Source organism: Stomoxys calcitrans, chromosome 3, assembly GCF_963082655.1.
Source record: "Stomoxys calcitrans chromosome 3, idStoCalc2.1, whole genome shotgun sequence".
Lineage (NCBI taxonomy): Eukaryota > Metazoa > Arthropoda > Insecta > Diptera > Muscidae > Stomoxys > Stomoxys calcitrans.
Window position 1 is genome coordinate 173,275,691 of NC_081554.1, and position 19,974 is coordinate 173,295,664.

At 38.9% G+C, this 19,974-nt stretch overlaps 1 protein-coding gene across 5 annotated transcripts in view; it reads right to left on the reverse strand.

The window, feature by feature from the left end:
• LOC106083048 (Krueppel homolog 2) overlaps positions 1–19,974 on the reverse strand; it is a 41,132-nt gene that overhangs the window by 4,150 nt on the left and 17,008 nt on the right. The window contains exon 1 of one of the 5 annotated variants that reach the window (XM_013245867.2): positions 15,412–15,598. The exons of the other annotated variants lie outside the window; for them this stretch is intronic. The gene's annotated coding sequence lies outside the window, so the exon portion shown is untranslated. Of the gene's footprint in view, positions 1–15,411; positions 15,599–19,974 lie in introns of those variants that run through there. 5 annotated transcript variants of the gene reach the window in all.

Consider the following 19,974-nt stretch of genomic DNA (forward strand, 5'->3'; position numbering starts at 1 on the left):
TGCAAGGTGCTGTGCGAATATAGACAGCAGTGAGTCACAAGCGTCGCCATTTACGTTGCCTTATGTGTTATCGTCGTCGGACTATGTGACCCCCCCGACCTCTCATGTACGGCAATATACGCAACGGCAGCATCCCAGCCCAAATATTGCCAGGCCTGTGCCGGGAAATGTATCGTTTTTATAGCTATGAGTCGGAAAGATATATTGGTCGCAGCGATCCGGGACACAAAGCTGACCAACAACTGCAGCTTGCACAGTTGTCACGGATACAATGTGCTACGTAAGGATCGCTCAAGGAATGGAGGTGGGGATTGGCCTTCGTGATACACCATTCCGTGCAATATAGATCCATCTTTCCGGCGCCTGGCGTTAGTGCATGGCGATAGCAGCCACGTCCGATACTGCCGAGATAGAGCTATACAACGTGTACATGCCGCCGGTTGGTAGCAGTGTTCCGATTTATGGCCAAGCTTACAATCCCGACATAAGTGGGTTACTATCTGGTCATAACGGCATTCTCCCCTAGGTAACAACAAGCGTGGCATAGCTTTGGCAGAGCAGATTGAAAGCTCCACGTTTTGCACGGTGAATGTGGATGCCCCCACTAGGATTAGGAGGAAGTACAGCAGCTTCCCAGACATTTTCATTGCATCCCCTGATCTCCTGAGTGACATATCCTGGAAAGCCGTCATCTCTTTGGGGTCAGACCTCCTCCCCACAATTTTCACCATCGACCGACCACCCGACTTCATAACCTCTGAGCGCCGGACGCTTATCAATCAGAAGAAGGCCGATTAGACTGGCTTCGGAGAGTATACCAATCGCCGCTTCAGTGAACTGCCACCCCCCTCGGATGTGCAAGTGACCGAGAGGAAATTCCGAGACATCATTAACGCACCATCCGGTCGAATACCCCCAGCGGTGGTACTCGCAGACAAGCGTGATGGGATTCGTTGCACGGACCCCACCTATCCCAGAATCAGCGAGCTGAATCTGAAAATAAATAGGGTAGTCAACGAACATAAGCGGAATTTGTAACTGGAACACTTGGAGCAATGTAACTAGGCACCGGTGTAGGCAAACTGTGGTCTACTGTTAAGTCACTCTTGAACCCCGACAGACGGGATGACAGGACCTCAATCACTTTTGGCGAAATAACCGTGACTGATCCGAAGAGATGCGCCAGGTTGTTCAACCGTCAATTTATTGTGCATCCCGAGAGTGACAGGGCAAGGAGAAGAACCATTCACCGTATTCGTGGTCTACGAGCCGATGAACAGCCATCACAATTTACCGTGGGCGAAGTTACGAATGTCATTCGTGGCGCCAAATCATCTAAGGCGTTGGGCCCCGACGGAATCTCTACATTGATGTTAAAGAATCTGGATTCACCTGGAGTTGAGTACCTTACTACTGTCCTCAACCTGTCTTTGAACATTCTTATAGTTCCCGATGTCTGGAAAATGGGCAGAGCGATCCCGCTACTGAAGCCTGGAAAGAACCCGAGTAAGGGAGAGTCGTACAGACCGATCTCCCTACTCTCACCAGTAGCCAAGACACTTGAGGGACTACTCCTCCCGAGCCTCGTTGGAGAATTTCCATTCGCCGAGCATCGGCATGGATTTCGAGACTGCAAAGAACAACAACTGCTCTGCATGCGATCACCGCACTAATTTTCCGTGGCTTCAATCAGTCCAGTCCATGTGATAGGACGGTTTTCGTGGCACTCGACCTACCGAAGGCATTCGACACAGTCAGCCATGCCAAACTATTTGAGGACACCGCCAACACGTCCCTCCAGCCAGGCCTGATACGCTGGGTCGCGAATTATCTGTGTGGTCGCCAGTCATTTGTGGAATTTAGGGATTAGAAATCGAAACACCGTAGAATGAAACTGGAAGTTTCCCAAGGCGAGGTGATATATACCGAACTGTTTAACCATTACCTATCCTCCATTCCATCCTCACCAGACGGCTGGTGGGAAGATTTGGTGGCAGATATCTTCGGATTCCTCGCAACGAAATAAGAGGCACGCTCGTTGAGGTAGACGTTAAACCTATCGCAGATGTCAACAATGGGTGGGGGCCTGATGCCATGATCGTAAAATCGTCCGCATATATAGAGATCGTATCATATGGCATCAGGCCCCCACCCATTGTTGACATCTGCGATAGGTTAAACGTCTACCTCAACGAGCGTGCCTCTTATTTCGTTGCGAGAAATCTGAAGATATCTGCCACCAAATCTTCAGCCACATTGTACACTACATACACGCATGAAGTGCGTATGGAGTTGAAAGTGATGGTCAACGGAGTGACAATTCCGAATATCAAGTATCCCAAAATACTTGGTATCACATTTGACATCTCTTCTCCTCACATGCCACAGCAATTTGCGATGAAGTCAAAAGTAGAAACAAGGTTCTCAAGTCACTTGCCGGCAGCACTTGGGGTGCTGACAAGGAACCTTGTTGACCACGTACAGTTGTTGTTGTTATAGCAGTCGTCAAGGCTGCCGCCTCAGTGTACAAAACACTGCTACAACAACAAAGTACAAAGCAATCGGTCTGTGGTAAGTTTGGCAGCGCCATTGTGAGCCCGTCAGCTCTGTGACACGCAGTGGAATAATATTCAGATCTGTCAGAATGCCACCCTTCGAACAGCGATGAGCTGTCTCCTCAGTTTTCACGTGGACCACCTCCATCAGGAGATAAAGATTCTACCAGTGTGAAGACATAACTATATGCTGTCTAAGCAATACCTTCTGGGCTGTTATCGCAGAGCCCATACAAATCATCATCTTGTGGATAAGTATCAACTGCTCAGATCTACATAATCTAGAGCGTGAGGTTCAGCGCTACAAGAGAGAACCTCTAGATCAAGCGGCATTTCAAGCACGTCTAGACAACATTCATGCAGACACGGTAGCAGATGCAATAAATTGCACCCGAAGAAATCAACCTCCTCCTGCAAACCAGAGTAGTTCTGACTTAATTACGTTCCGACAGATGCAGCCGCCTCAACCACCAACAGAGCAAGGATTGATGCCGACGTGCAGGATGTATGTCCCGGTTGTAAACAGGAACCACACGTCACCTGTTTAACTGCCCAGCCAGACCCACTCGTCTCAGACCCAGATCCCTCTGGACGTACCCCATCCTAGTCGCAGAGTTCCTGGATCTGCATACTCAACAGAATCAAGCAGACGAAAGATAGAACACAACACACTGCTACAACAACAACATTAATCCCATGACAGCCGGTTGTACGTAGTGGATTGACCCGATGGATTCATTCATCGGCAAGGGCTGTCGCCTCAGTGTACACCCCATTGCTATAACAAGAACAACAACAGTTGTTGGAAGTCATAACAAAACAAGTCATGCCAATTTTCAGCCAAATCGGATAAGAATTGCGCCCTCTAAAGGCTTAAGAAGTCAAGATCCCAGATCGGTTTATATAGCAGCTATATCAGGTTATGGGCCGATTTGAACCACATTTGGCACAGTAGTTGGAAGTCATAATGAAACACCCCATGGGAGAAGCCATTGTACAAAACTTCAGCCAAATCGGGTAATAATTGCGCCCTCTGGAGGCTCAAGAAGTCAAGATCTCAAATCGGTTTATATGGCAGCTATATCAGATTATAGACCGATTTCAGCCATATTTGGCATAGTTGTCGGAAGTCATAACAAAACAAGTCATCCCAATACTCAGCGAAGTCGGACAAGAAATGCGCCCTCTAGTGGCTCAAAAAGTCAAGATCCCAGATCGGTTTATATGGCAGCTACATCAGGTAATGAACTGATTTGAACCATATTAGGCACAGTAGTTGGAAGTCATAAAGAAACACCTCATGCAAAATTTCAGCCAAATCGGCTAAGTATTGCGCCCTCTAGCGGCTCAAGAAGTCAGGATCAAAATCGGTTTATATGACAGCTATATCAAATCGGTTTATATGGCAGCTATATCAGATTATATACCGATTTCAGTCATATTTGGCACAGTTGTTGACAGTCATAACAAAACAAGTCATGCCAATTTTCAGCCAAATCGGATAAGAATTGCGCCCTCTAGTGGCTCAAGAAGTCAAGATTCAAAATCGGTTTGTATGGCGGCATTATGAGGTTATGGACGGATTTGAACCATATTGAGCACAGTAGTTGGAAGTCATAACAAAACACCTCATGCAAAATTTCAGCAAAATCGGCTAAGAATTGAGCCCTCTAGCGGCTCAAGAAGTCAGGATCCAAAATCGGTTTATATGACAGCTATATCAAAACATGGACCGAAATAGCCCATTTACAATCTCAAACGACCTAAACTAACAGAAAGTGTTTGTGCCAAATTTCAAACGGCTGGATTTACTCCTACGAAAGTTAGAGTGCTTTCGACAAACAGACGGATGGACATGGCTAGATCGACTTAAAATGTTATGACGATCAAGAATATGTATGGGGTCTTAGACGAATATTTCGAAGAGTTACAAACAGAATGACGAAATTAGTATACCCCCATCCTATGGTGGAGAGTATAAAAACCTTACAAATTTATAAAATTATAAAAAAAAATTTATAAAAATCTTAAAAATCTCTTAACGAAGCCTATTCAAATATCCTAAATAAGATTCCCCCTTTCATTAGACTTTCTTAATATTCCCCACACCTTTGTATTGGTTAAATTTTTCCATTTCACCAAGGTTGTCTGCATTTTTTAGTGAAAAAAAAACGGCGACTTTTTTGCCTATTTAAAATCGAAACTTGTTCTTAATCTTAAATGCTCTATGCATCCAGTTCTGCTGCTCCCAGTTAATAACCATCCCATTATAATAAAAATTTATTCCAAATGCTACAAAATTCAATGAAAGATGACTTCTGTACGCTTTGTTCAGAAAAACAAACTTCTAAATGTAGACAAAATAAATTATTAATGAGAATCAACAAACAAGTTGTGCCAATATTACAAAATATATGCATACGGAATTTTTTTTTAACTTTCAAATTCAAATAATAACAAAATGACTTCCAAAATATATGAAAATCCTTAGTGACTAGAATAAGTAGATCAATTGCAACAAAAGGCGTTTCAAAGAAATATCTATTCCATACTTAAATAGAAATTTTATGCAAAATGTTTAAAATGGCAACTCAACTCTAGTTGTGTTACCAGGAAATAAAATCATGAAATAAAAACCAGTAAGGAAGGGCAAAAGTCGGGCGGTGCCGACTGTATAATACCCTACACCTACCCTATAAATACAATGTGGGACCTATATCCAATTCTGAACCAATGTTGATGGACCTCGGCGAGTCCTACCAAAATCCTTCCTGCAAAATTTCGACAGAATCGGTTAACAAATGAGCACTTTTTGCAATATTTCTCAAAATCGGACGAACATATATATGAGAGCTATACCTAAATCCGAACCGATTTCGAGCAATCTCCTCAGATACTGTGGCAGTCGTCGAGGAAAGCGTTTTGCAAAATTTTAGCAAAATGGGTCAATAAATGCGCTTGCTGTGACTCTAGAAGTTAAAATCGAGCGATATACATATATGAGAGCTATATCTAAATCTGAACCAATTTCCATGAAATCCACCAGTAATATTGAGAGTCCTACCAAAATCCTTCCTGCAAAATTTCGACAGAATCGGTTAACAAATGAGCACTTTTTTGCAATATTTCTCAAAATCGGACGAACATATATATGAGAGTTATACCTAAATCCTAACCGATTTCGAGCAAACTCCTTAGATACTGTGGCAGTCGTCGAGGAAAGCGTTTTGCAAAATTTTAGCAAAATTGGTCAATAAATGCGCTTGCTGTGACTCTAGAAGTTAAAATCGAGCGATATATATATATTGGGTTGCCCAAAAAGTAATTGCGGATTTTTTAAAAGAAAGTAAATGCATTTTTAATAAAACTTAGAATGAACTTTAATCAAATATACTTTTTTTCTAAAGCAAGCTAAAAGTAACATCTGATAACTGACAGAAGAAAGAATGCAATTACAGAGTCACAAGCTGTGAAAAAATTTGTCAACGCCGACTATATGAAAAATCGGCAATTACTTTTTGGGAACCCAATATATGAGAGCTATATCTAAATCTGAACCGATTTCCATGAAATCCACCAGTAATATTGAAAGTCAAGAGAATATCCCTCCTGCCAAATTTCGAGAAAATTGGTTTACAAATGACCATTTTATTGCATTATTACTGAAAATCGGACGAACATATATATGGGAGCTATATCTAAATCTGAACCGATTTTAACCACACTCTATTTATATTGTGGTAGTCGTCGAGGAAAGCGTTGTGCAATATTTCGGCAAGATTGGTCAATAAATGTGCTTGCAGTACCTCTAGGAGTGAAAATCGGGCGATATATATATATGAGAGCTATATCTAATTCTGAACTGATTTCCATGAAATTCACCAGTAATGTCGAGAGTCGTAAAAAAAATCCTTCCTGCCAAATTTCGAAAGAATCGGTTAACAAATTACCTTTTTATTGCATTATTACTGAAAATCGGACAAACATATATATGGGAGCTATATCCAGATCCGATTTCCATGAAATTCACCAGTAATGTCGAGAGTCGTAAAAAAATCCTTCCTGCCAAATTTCGAGAAAATTGGTTTACAAATGACCATTTTATTGCATTATTACTGAAAATCGGACGAACATATATATGGGAGCTATATCTAAATCTGAACCGATTTTAACCACACTCTATTTATATTGTGGTAGTCGTCGAGGAAAGCGTTTTGCAATAATTTGGCAAGATTGGTCAATAAATGTGCTTGCAGTGGCTCTAGGAGTGAAAATCGGGCGATATATATATATGAGAGCTATATCTAATTCTGAACCGATTTCCATGAAATTCACCAGTAATGTCGAGAGTCGTAAAAAAAATCCTTCCTGCCAAATTTCGAAAGAATCGGTTAACAAATTACCTTTTTATTGCATTATTACTGAAAATCGGACAAACATATATATGGGAGCTATATCCAGATCTGAACCGATTTTTTGCAATTTCAATAGGCTTCGTCTCTAGGCCGAAAAATATGCCTGTACCAAATTTTAAGACGATCGGATGAAAACTGCCATCTGTACTTTGTACACAAATTAACATGGACAGACAGACGGACAGACAGACAGACGGACATAGCTAAATCGAATCAGAAAGTGATTCTGAGTCGATCGGTATACTTATCAATGGGTCTATCTCTCAACCGGATTACCTTGAAATTTTCACAGATTATGTAGGTTGATCTGGAAGGAAACATAGGCTATATAATTTTTTAAAATCGTGAGGGGGGCGGACCCTCCCCCTTACCCCAAAACTACTACCCAAAAATAAAAGTGGACCGATCGGGACAATATGGGATTCAAATGAAAGGTATTCAAGAGTAGAATACGAATTTCGCAATAAAAGTTGGTTTCAAGTATCTGTGGGGCCGCCCCAGCCCCAAAACCCCTTAAAATAGGTTTATTTGACATTGATCATGACAATATGGGATTCAAATGAAAGATATTCGGGAGTAGATTTCGAATATGGTCAGAAAGTAGGAATAGGCTTTATAATTTATTAATAACGGAAGGGGGCGGACCCTCCACCGTTACCCCAAAAACACCAACCAAACTCAAAAGTGGAGCGATAAGGACAATATGGGTATCAAATGAAAAGTATGCGGGATTAGATAACGAATCTGGCATGCAAATTCATGTCGATGTATAGGGGGTCACCCCATCCCCACAAAAACCCCCAAAATGGGCACATTAGCCAATCACGGATATATGGGACTCGGTTTTTTTGTTCCTTATAGACTAAAAAACGGCAGAACCGATTTTCTCGAAATTTTCGCATATTGTGTGGGTAGGTCTGGAAGGAAACATAGGCTATATAATTTTTCGGTATCGGAAGGGGGACGGACCCTTCCCCTTATGCCAAAAACGCAACTCAAAATCAAAAGTGGACCGGTCGGTACAATACATGTATCAAATGAAAGGTATTGGAGAGTAAAATACGAATATGGTATTAACATTTGAGTCTAAATACCCATCGAGCCACCCAAAACTGCCCCAAACAGACATATTGGACGTTAATTTTAATTGGGGCTCAAACGAAAGGTATTCGGGAGTAGATTTCGAATCTAGCATACAAAATCAGATCGAAGTATAGGAAGTCACTCCACCCCTCAAAAACGCCATTAGACCCATTATGACTATATGATACTTGGCTGAACCGATTTTCTTAAAATTTTCATAGATTGTGTACGTTTGTCTGGAAGGAAACATAGGCTATATCATTAGATATTGGGTATTGGGTAGAGGCGGACCCTCCCCCTTACCCCAAAAACCCCACCCATGTCCGAAAGTGGTTCGATGGGCACAATATGGTACTAAAATTTCGGTCCAAGTAAGCAGGGGGCCCCCAACCCTAAAACTTCTCTAAACAGATATATTCGAAGTTCATCATTCAATATGGGACTCAAATGAAAAGTATTAGGCAATAGATTACAAATATGGCATGAAAAATTTGGTCAAAGTAATGGGAGGTCGCCCAACCCCAAATACCCCCAAATGGGCATATTGGCCGACCATGGCTATATGGGTCTCGAATGAAAGGTATTAGGGAATAGATTTGCGTTCAAGTCTAGATGGCGATTTTCCTCCTAAAGATACGTCAAATGGGTTATTTGACCCATTATGACAATATGGGACACAAGTGAAAGGTATTTGAGAGTAGAAAACGAATTTGATATCCAATTTTGGAGCCAAGTGTTTTGGGGTACACCCTAAAGCACCCCCTAAACTGAAATTTAGTTACGTTGGGAATAAAGAACGAATTTGATATCTATTTTCAGTAAAAGGTGCCGGTGACCGCCCCAGCCCCAAAACACCCTCCAAACGGTTCATATATGCCGGCTATGGCAACATGGGGCTCAAATTAAAGGGATTTGGAAATGCAGCACGAATTTGATATCCATATTTGAGTCGAAATGTCTGAGGTGCCATCCCTCCCCTAATGAGAACATTACCACCAGGAACCGAGAAGGGGCAAATTCTCACACATCAATGAGTGCTTTCGGATTCAAGTTTAAACTCAATTATAGGGGACCTTTTTTTATAGACGAGTCCGAAAGGCGTCCCGCAGTGCGACACCGCTTTGGGGAAAATTTTTTAAATGACCATGCAAGGATTCGAACGCGTTCAGCGTCATAGGCTAAAATGGCACGAATTCGATATCCGCATTTAGGGCAAAGTGTCCCCACCCTACAAAGATATTAGAGAGTTAAAGAAGGTGCAGCGGAGCGGGCCCGGTTCGGCAAGTCGATCTATTGATTTAGGAAAATTTTGTTTAAAAAAAAAATTATATTTTTTATGAAAGTCTTGATTTTACGATTTTTTTCGGATAATCTTTCAAACGCTGTAACTTATCAGCAGAAATTCTACACTATTGACTCCTTTAAAATGCAATTCATACAATTTGCTATGTTTGTGTTGACTTTGTGGAGTTTAAAGTTTGACCTTACAATTGAATAAATAACCTTTACACTGATCTCGGAGAATTAATAAAATGTCTTTATTTGCTGCGTATAAAAATTATACATACTGTATATAATTTTGCTAATGTGTACAGGTTCCGCCTTTAATTAATAAACTCGTCTCAATGAATTAAAACAAAAGATACAATGACGTTTATCTAAAGTTAAAAGCATTTCCAATTTAATGACATTTCACGCATGCATCGCAATAGTCTTAACTGATATCTTAAAACCTGAAAAATTTTGTATACATCAAAGAAAACAAATTTTATTTTTTAGTTTATTGAAGTATTGGGTATATCTTTAACTATTGAGTTGCCCAAAAAGTAATTGCGGATTTTTTAAAAGAAAGTAAATGAATTTTTAATAATAAAACTTAGAATGAACTTTAATCAAATATACTTTTTTTACACTTTTTTTCTAAAGCAAGCTAAAAGTAACAGCTGATAACTGACAGAAGAAAGAATGCAATTACAGAGTCACAAGCTGTGAAAAAATTTGTCAACGCCGACTATATGAAAAATCCGCAATTACTTTTTGGGCAACCCAATATTTGAAAACTGCTATATTGGCCTCTAAGAAGGTCACCATAACTTAGTTAAGAATTTGAAATTTTGATAAGCTATCAATTTTTTACCATCCATGGTTACTTTGTTTTTTTTTTTTTTAAATAGCAACAGTTGATAATGATGAAATTGTTTGATTAAAAACAAATGTGGTTTTTATTTGGGGAGTATTACTTTAAATGGGGTTTAACTTTTTATTTGAACAGTTGGTACATATCAAAAATTTGTATTATGAAATTTTAGCGAATGAATTGGCCGAAAAAAGGTAAAAAGCGTACAGTTGTTCAGACCCAATTTTTATACCACCTTAGGAAAGGGGGTATATTCATTTAGTCATTCCGTTTGCAACACATCGAAATATCCATTTCCGACCCTTCAAAGTGCATATATATTTCAGATCGTTGGAAAATTCTAAGGCGATTTAAGGATGTCCGTGTGACTGTCCGTCCGTCTGTTGTTATAACTCTACAGTTGAGACACTGAGCTAAAATTTGGCACAAGTACGTCTTTTTGCTGCACGCTGGTCGGGCCAAATCGGTCTATATATGGATATAGCTGCCATATAGACCGATCTGCCGATAAAGGGTCTAAAGGCCATAAAAGCTTTATTTATTATCCGATTTCGTTGAAATTTGAAACAGTGAGTTGTTTTAAGCCTCTCGACATCCGATCCAAATATGATATCAGCTGCCATATAGACCGAAGTAACAATGTAGGGTCTTAATCCCACAAAAAACGCATTTATTGCCTAATTTCGCTAAAACCTTTACTGGTATAAGAGTTCTAGTTGCCTGAATATAATAAAGGGTGATTTTTTTGAGGTTAGGATTTTCATGTATTAGTATTTGACAGATCACGTGGGATTTCAGACATGGTGTCAAAGAGAAAGATGCTCAGTATGCTTTGACATTTCATCATGAATAGACTTACTAACGAGCAACGCTTGCAAATCATTGAATTTGATTACCAAAATCAGTGTTCGGTTCGAAATGTGTTCATTCACCGTTCAGCGATGAGGCTCATTTCTGGTTGAATGGCTACATAAATAAGCAAAATTGCCGCATTTGGAGTGAAGAGCAACCAGAAGCCGTTCAAGAACTGCCCATGCATCCCGAAAAATGCACTGTTTGGTGTGGTTTGTACGCTGGTGGAATCATTGGACCGTATTTTTTCAAAGATGCTGTTGGACGCAACGTTACGGTGAATGAACACATTTCGAACCGAACACTGATTTTGGTAATAAAATTCAATGATTTGCAAGCGTTGCTCGTTAGTAAGTCTATTCATGATGAAATGTCAAAGCATACTGAGCATCTTTCTCTTTGACACCATGTCTGAAATCCCACGTGATCTGTCAAATACTAATGCATGAAAATCCTAACCTCAAAAAAATCACCCTTTATGATCCAGATAAGCCCCTACTTCGATATAACTAGGCATATCGTAGTGGAGTTAAAAAAAAATAGGATGATTATTTTATCCATGGTGGTGGGTATGCAAAGTTCGACACGGCCGAACTTAACTCGTTTTATGCTATTTTTGTACCCTACACCACCACTGTGGTACAGGGTATTATAACTTTGTGCATTTGTTTGCAGCGCTAAGAAGGAGAAGAGCTAGACCCATCCATAAGTATACCGATCATCTTAGAATCACTTCCTGATTCGATTTAGCTATGTCCGTCTGTCTTTCTGTCCATGTATCCTTGTAATCAAGGAACAGGTCGCATTTGTTGTCCGATTGTCACAAAATTTTGCGTATGTTTCTTTTTTGGTCCAAGGACAAACGCTTTTGATTTTGAAAAAAAAAATCGGTCCAGATTTAGATATAGCTCCCATATATATCTTTCATCCGATGTAACCTTTTAAAGCTGTAGAAGCCACAATTTTGGTCCGAACCTTACAAAAATTTAGCATAAAGTGTTTTTTTGACGTTCCAATATATGTGCAAAATTTCATCAAAATTGGTTCAGATTAAGATATAGCTCCCATATATATCATTCATCCGATTTGACCTATAAATGCTTTAAAAGCCACAATTTTCGTCCGATCTTTACCAAATTTGGCATGAAATGGTTTTTGCCATGTCAAAATATATGTGCAAAATTTCATCGAAATCGTATCAGATTTAGATATAGCTGCCATATATATCATTCATTCGATATGGCTTTTAAATCTAAAGTATCCACAATTTTGGTCCGATCCTTACAAAATTCAGCATGAGATGTTTTGTGTGAAGTCTTAATGTGTGTGCAAAATTTCATCAAAATCAGGTCAGATTTAGATATAGCTCCCATGTATATCTTTCATCCAATTTGACCTATTAAGGCTGTCGAAGCCACAATTTTGGTCTGATCTTCACCAAATTCGACACGAAGTGCTTTTTTTGATGTCCCAATATATGTGCAATATTTCATCAGGTTCTGATCAGATTTAGATATAGCTCCCATATATATATTTTATCCGATATGGTCTTTTATGGCTGTTTCAACGATATGTTTTTTTAAGGCTGTTTTACGTTTCAATATCCTTGCAAAATTTCATTAAAATCTGATCAGATTTAGATATAGCTTCCATATATGTCTTTCAGCTTATATCGCTTTTAAGGCTGTAAAAACTGCAATTTTGGTCGGATCTTTACAACATGCATTTTTGCATTTTTGTTTTATCGTTCCAATACGATTGCAAAATTTCATTAAAATCGGGTCAGATTTAGACATAGCTCCCATATATATCTTTCAGCCAATATGGCATTTTAAGACTGTACAAGCCACAGTTTTGGTCCGATCTTTACACAATTTTGCATAATATGTTTTATTTATGTTGTACTGAAAACTTGTTCAACTTGAGATATAGGTGGCCTTTTAAGGCTGTAGTCGCCACAATTTTGGTTCGAACTTTATAAAATTTAGCGTGAGGTATTTAACGTCCTAGCACGTGTGCTAAATTTCATTAAAGTTAGTCTAGTTTTAGATATATATCCAATATATCTTACATCCGATATGGCCCTTAAAGTCTGTAGTAATGCAAATTTGCAAATTTTACCCATGAGCATTCCACTAAGGAACAGGGCAAACTTCTCACATATCAATGGGTGTAGTCGAATTCACGTTTAAGCTCAATGATAAGGGGCCTCCTTTTTATAACCGAGTCCGAATGGCGTGACGCAGTGCGACACCTCTTTGGAGAGAAGTTTTACATGGCATAGTACCTCACAAATGTCGCCAGCATTAGGAGGGATAACCACCGCTGAAAATTTTTCTGATGGTCTTGCCACGATTCGAATCCAGGCGTTCAGCGTCATAAGCGGACATGCCAACCTCTGCGCTACGGTGGCCTCCAAGTACCAAGTATGGATAAAATCAATCCTTAACCTGATAATGCTGCAATATAAACTGATAATGCTGCAATATAAACCGATCTTCCGATTTGACTTCTTGAGCCTCTAGGGGGCTCACTTCTTATCTGAAATTTTGCGCGTGGTGTTTTATTTTGACTTCCAATAATAGTTCCAAGCGTGCTCCAAATTGATCTTTAGCCTAGTATAGCTGCCACATAAACCCATCTAACGAATCGACTTCTTGAGGCTCTAGAGGATGCAATTCTTATCCGATTTTGCTGAAATTTCGCACGATCCTTAACCTGATAAAGCAGCCATATAAACTGATCTCCTTCTTGAGCCTCTAGAGGGCGCAATTCTTATGCGATTTGGCTGAATTTTGCAAGTGGGATTTCATTTTGACTTCCAACAACAGTGGCAAGCATGGCCCAAATAGATCCATAACCTGATTTAGTTTCCATAAACCGATTTCCCGATTTGACTTCTTGAGCTTCTAGAGGCCCCAATTTTTAGCCGATTTGGCTGAAATTTTGAACGTGGTCCAAGCATGGTCCAAATCGATCCATAACCTTATACAGCTTCCATATAAACCGATCTTCCGATTTGACTTCTTGAGCCTCTAGAGGGCGCAATTCTTATCCGAAGCAGCCATATAAATCGATCTGCTTTTTGAGCATCTAGAGGACGCAATTTTTATCTAATTTGGCTGAATTTTGCACGTGGGTTTTCATTTTGACTTCCAATAACAGTGCCATGTATGGTCCAAATCGAACCATAACCTGATTTAGCTGCCATATAAACCGATCTCCCGATTTGATTTCTTGAGCTTCTATAGGCTTCAATTCTTATCCGATTTGGCTGAAATTTTGCACGTGGTCCAAGCATGGTCCAAATCGATCCATAACCTTATACAGCTTCTATATAAACCGATCTTCCGATATGCTTTTTGAGACTCTAGAGGGCGCAATTCTTATCCGAAGCAGCCATATAAACCGATCTGCTTTTTGAGCCTCTAGAAGACGCAATTCTTATCGGATTTGGCTGAATTTTGCACGTGGGGTTTCATTTTGACTTCCAATAACAGTGCCATGTATGGTCCAAATCGAACCATAACCTGATTTAGCTGCCATATAAACCGATCTTCCGATTTGGCTTCTTGAGCTTCTATAGGCTTCAATTCTTATCCGATTTGGCTTAAATTTTGCACGTGGTCCAAGCATGCTTTTGGAGCCTATAGAGGGCGCAATTTTTATCCGAAGCAGCCATATAAACCGATCTGCTTTTGAGCCTCTAGAAGACGCAATTCTTATCTGATTTGGCTGAATGTTGCACGTGGGGTTTCATTTTGACTTCCTTTAATAATGCCATGTATAGTCCAAATCGAACCATAACCTGATTTAGCTGCCATATAAACCGATCTCCCGATTTGACTTCTTTAGCCTATAGAGGGCGCACTTCTTATCGGATTTTGCTGAAATTTTACACGTGGTGGTTTCTTACGATTTCCAACAACTGCGCAAGGTATGGATTTTTTTCTTTTGGTCCCTAAAACTTCTTGGACACTATTTTACGACAATTCCAAATTTTAAAGAAAACTTTAATTTCAATTCTATTCGTTATTAACTTCATTATATGAAGGTGATATCATCCAAAATAAACTCGTCTCTTTCATTCGTAGAACCATATCATAAAATTTTTTTTTCGTATCAGAAATTTTTTTTCAAATGTAAAAAGGGACAAATCAAGTAACACATTAATCCCATGTGTAGTTAAGAATTTTATTTTTATTCACTTATTTTCATACAACTCAAAGCTCAAAGTTCATTTTGAAAATAAAATCTTCATACTTAATTTAGCATGAAATTATGGACTTTTATACACTTCCAGCATAGGCACATGGCTATGAATGAACTCTTATTTTTATTAGACATATTTAAAATGTTACACTCGTACCGTAGTTTTATGGTTTAAAGATAAAAGGAAAATATTTAGAAAAAAATTATATGAGTGAATTTTAGGCTTATGTACTGCCTGTCTGTCATCGGCAGAACAAACGAACGAGAGTTAAGAATAAGAAAAACCAAAGCAAATGACCCGACCAACCGCGCTTAACACTCTCCTCCACTAGACTAAAGCCCACTGACAGACCGAACACACCTTGGACTCACTCTAAAATGCCCGAGCGAGTAGTAGATTTCATAAGTTTAAAACGTTTCGAATAAACAAAGTAATTTGGTTTAATAATTGTAGGTAAGTATAGGAGCGAGAAAAAAAAAGTTAAAACCACTACATAGACACTAACCGGGTATATAAACACAGCTACAAAAAGTTCTTTGGAATCTTTTTTTAATACCTGAATAACAAACAAACAACAGAAAATACGTTAAGAGATATGGCGATGGCGGCAGCGGTGTCGGTGGTTTTTGTAGCAACTGCCCAAAAGTCTCAAAACCAAATAGAGTCGAAAAAAAAAATGTGCAAAGCTAAAGATATAATAAAGCGCCAACTTTTCCTCTGTCCCAACGCCGAATAATGACTTATCAGTAAAACATTTTTTTTTTATCTTTTAGAACGGTTTATAAAAAAAAGTAAATTCAATGGGGGACAAAAACACCAAATTCCTGATGATTAAGTTGTGAAGAGAATTTAAAATGTGGTTGCGGCTAGACTAGACTACAGCTCTAAATAAGAGTTTCAAATAGGAATGTTACGCACTTTAGATTAGAGCTGATCCCAATATGGAAAATATAAAATCTAAATTCGAAAAAAAGTTTCGAAATGGGGGGGGGTACCACCTTCCCCAAATGTACCACCAAAAATAAAGGTGGACCGTTCGGGACAATATGGGACTCAAATGAAAGGTATTCGGGAGTAGAATAGAAATTTGATATCCAAATTTGGGTCCAAGTTCCTAGGGTGCTGCCCAGAACGCAAAACCACTTCAAATTGGCGATAATGGCAATATGAGATTCGAATAAAAGGTGAAGGAGTAGATTACGACTATAGTCAGGAAGAGGAATAGGCCTTATAATTTATTTATTTAGGAAGGGGGCGGACCCGTTACCCTAAAAACACCATCCAAAAGAAGGTTGACAGATCGGGACAACATGGGTATTGGAGGGTAGAATACGAATATGGTATTAAATGTTAGGTCCAACGAACCCGGGGGCCAAACCAACCCCAAAAGTTCCCAAACGGCCATATTGGACCTATATATGAATATGGGACTCAAATGAAAGGAATTCGGGGGAAGATTACGAATATGACATACGAAATGATGTCTAAGTATTTGCGGGTCGCTCCACCAAAAAGCAACCCAAATGGGAATTTTACTCGATCATACCTATGTAAGACTCAAATGAAAGTTATTTGGGAGCTGATACTGAATATGACAAACTTTGTGTCCAAGAATCTGGTGCTTTACCTCCTAAAATCGCCTCAAATAGGTTATTTGATCAATTAAAACAATGAGGGATCAAGTTATGGATATTTTTGAGTGGAGTGCGTCATTCAAATTTGTGCTCAAGTGGCAGATGGGGTGTGGCGCACAACCCTCCTATAGACGCTCTCCACCAAACGGCCGAATACACAAATCATGACAATATGGAGTTTAATTAAAGGTATAAGGTTATAGACTGCGAATCTGATATATTTATTCTGCTCATATATCTAGCGGACCACCTCACCCCAAAACAGTTGATAAATCAAAAAGACTTAGCAGGTCGCTGTGTGATTTAATTAATTTGGGGACATAAATTAAGGTAGGCCGCCATACCCCCATACGTTCAGTGTGATAGAAGGAGTTGCAAACCTTAATGTTAAGTTGGACGTCATTTTTAGCTCATCGATAAGGGGCCTTATTTTTCTAGCCAAGTTCAAACGACGTGCTGCTGGACACTTTTTTGTTCAAACGTTAACCACTAAGAACAGTCGCCACCGCACCAAATATATAGACCGGCAAATTAGTTCTTTACCAAAGAGAAACGTTTAATATGGCAATTTGATTTGATTTAAAGAAGACTAAATGATGATTATTTAAAAGGTCGGCATATAGTCAGTTATAGACAACTAGCACATGATGATCAATGTTATTGGCGTAAAGCCACTCCAAGCGAGTAGCACCATTGATAAAGAAATTCTATAGACTCATAATAATGTGTTCAAAAAAGCTCTATCAGGTGAGAGAAATTTCTAATTCTCACTCATTTATATGTGATTGCGCAAATCCGAAACGACATGGAACGGAGAACTTTTATGGTATTTTATTAACATTTTGAGACAAAGTCTTTACCTTTCCTTTATCGATGGCACCACCGACATGTAAGTTAGCGCCATCTATTGACTGTTTTTAATTGAATCAACTGAATGACCAACACGAACAGAGAGAGAGAGAAGAGTGCTTAAAATTGATCATACAGCATTTATCTTTGTTATGACAACCTATCAGTCATTTGAATAAAGAACAATAAAATATAGGAATTTAGTTGCGGGTTTTTGCGGGATTATTTTTTAACTTTCCCACACTAAGACGGGCCATAACAATTGGTATTTTAGGTATTTTAAGTGCCAATCTTTGCCATAGATTAAATTATCAATGGAAACAATTTCTATAGAAAAAGAATTTTGGAGAAAAATGTGATTAATTAAAATGTTGTCAAAATTTTAGAGTTAGAAAAAGAAACAAATTTGTCGCGTGGTGTGAATGAGGGCGCAGCGGAGCGGGCTGGGCTCAGCTAGTATATATACATTCTTGATCGTCTCGACGTTCTGAGTCAATCTAGGCATTTCCGTCTGTCGAAATCACGATAGAGGTCGAACGCGTAAAGCTAGCCACTTGAAATTGTGCATAGATACTTAATATCGATGTAGGTCGTTGGGGATTGCAAATGGGCCATATCGGTTCAGATTTAGATATAGCTCCCACATAAACCTATCTCCTGATTTGACTTCTTGAGCCCTTACAATCAGCAATTTTTGTCCGATTTGGCTGAAATGTAGTGTTTTGTAATGACTTCCAACAACTATGGTAAGTATGGTCCAAATCGGCCTATAACCTGATATAGGTCCCATAGAAACCGATCTCCCAATTTGACTTCTTGAGCCCCTGGAAGCCGCAATTTTTGTCCGATTTAGCTGAAATTTTGCGTGTAGTGTTCTGTTATGACTTCCAACAACTGCGCAAAATACGGTCCATATCGGTCTATAACCTGATATAGCTCCCATATAAACCGACCTCCCGATTTGGCTTCTTGAGCCCCTTACAAGCCGGAATTTTTATCCGATTTGGCTGAAATTTTGAATAAAGTGTTTTGTTATGACTTCCAACGACTATGGTAAGTACGGTCCAAATCGGTTTATAATCTAATATCGCTCCCATGTAAACCGATCTCCCGATTTCCCTTCATGAGTCCTTACAAGCAGCAATTTTTGTCCGTTTAGGCTGAAATTTTGCATGCGATGTTCTTTAACGACTTTCAACAACTATGCCAAATACGGTCAATATCAGTATATAACCTGATATAGCTCCGATGTAAAACGGTCTTTCGATCATCCTTTTTCGGTTCCTCGAGGCTTTAATTTTTGCTGGTTCGACAGAAGTTTGATATGTAGAATAAAATTATGCCCCACAACTAAATTTATTTTGTATAAATTCTTAGCAGAATCTATGGTGGTGGGTTCCCAAAATTCGGCCCGGCCGAACTTAGTACGCTTTTACTTGTTGGAACTGAGCAGCATTGTTGCATTGGTCCCCGCCTACGTTCTATACATATTTTTTTAAAAAGAAAAAGAAAATTTCCAAGATCTATGACAAATTAATAAAATATTGCCTAAAATGTTCCATTTTCATTCCAAAAAGTGTACCATTTTGGTACTATTCATAAGTAACACAAATTTCCATCTCTGATTTTATTATAGCCGGCTTAATGAATAAAAAATATGACAGCTCAGAGAGTAAATATTACAATTAACCAAGACAAAAGTAACTTAATTAAAAATTTAATAAGCTAAAAAATATCATTAAATGTTTATGAGTTGAAAAGCAAAGAAAGAAAAGTTCATCGTTAAAAAATGCAATGGTATCTTACTTAACAAATAAAAGCATTGCAACTTGTTAACGGCAATAAAAAATGCCTCTACTTTCCAAAATAATATCTTGAAATGGTCTCAAGTGTAAACGATAGTTTTAAGGTTAATTGTAATAATTATGTCATGATAGAGAAATCAAATTCGTTCATAACTCACGAGCAACATGGCATGGTCAAGGCTTCAGAGAGTCGATGGAAATACCTAACTGATAGTGATAATAATGAATGGGCTACTTTATCTATACAAATTGTTTTGATATCTTAAGCAGTTTTGATAACTGATTAGAATGGTATCTCAGACCTTTGGAGGTTTCACTCCAAGCCACAAGTCATTTGAGTTTCTTCCTAGCAATTGGTTTTGCTATTACAGCCAAATCGATTAGAAAAAAAAGCAACAAGTAAAAGAAATCAAATGAAAAGTTGAACTTTA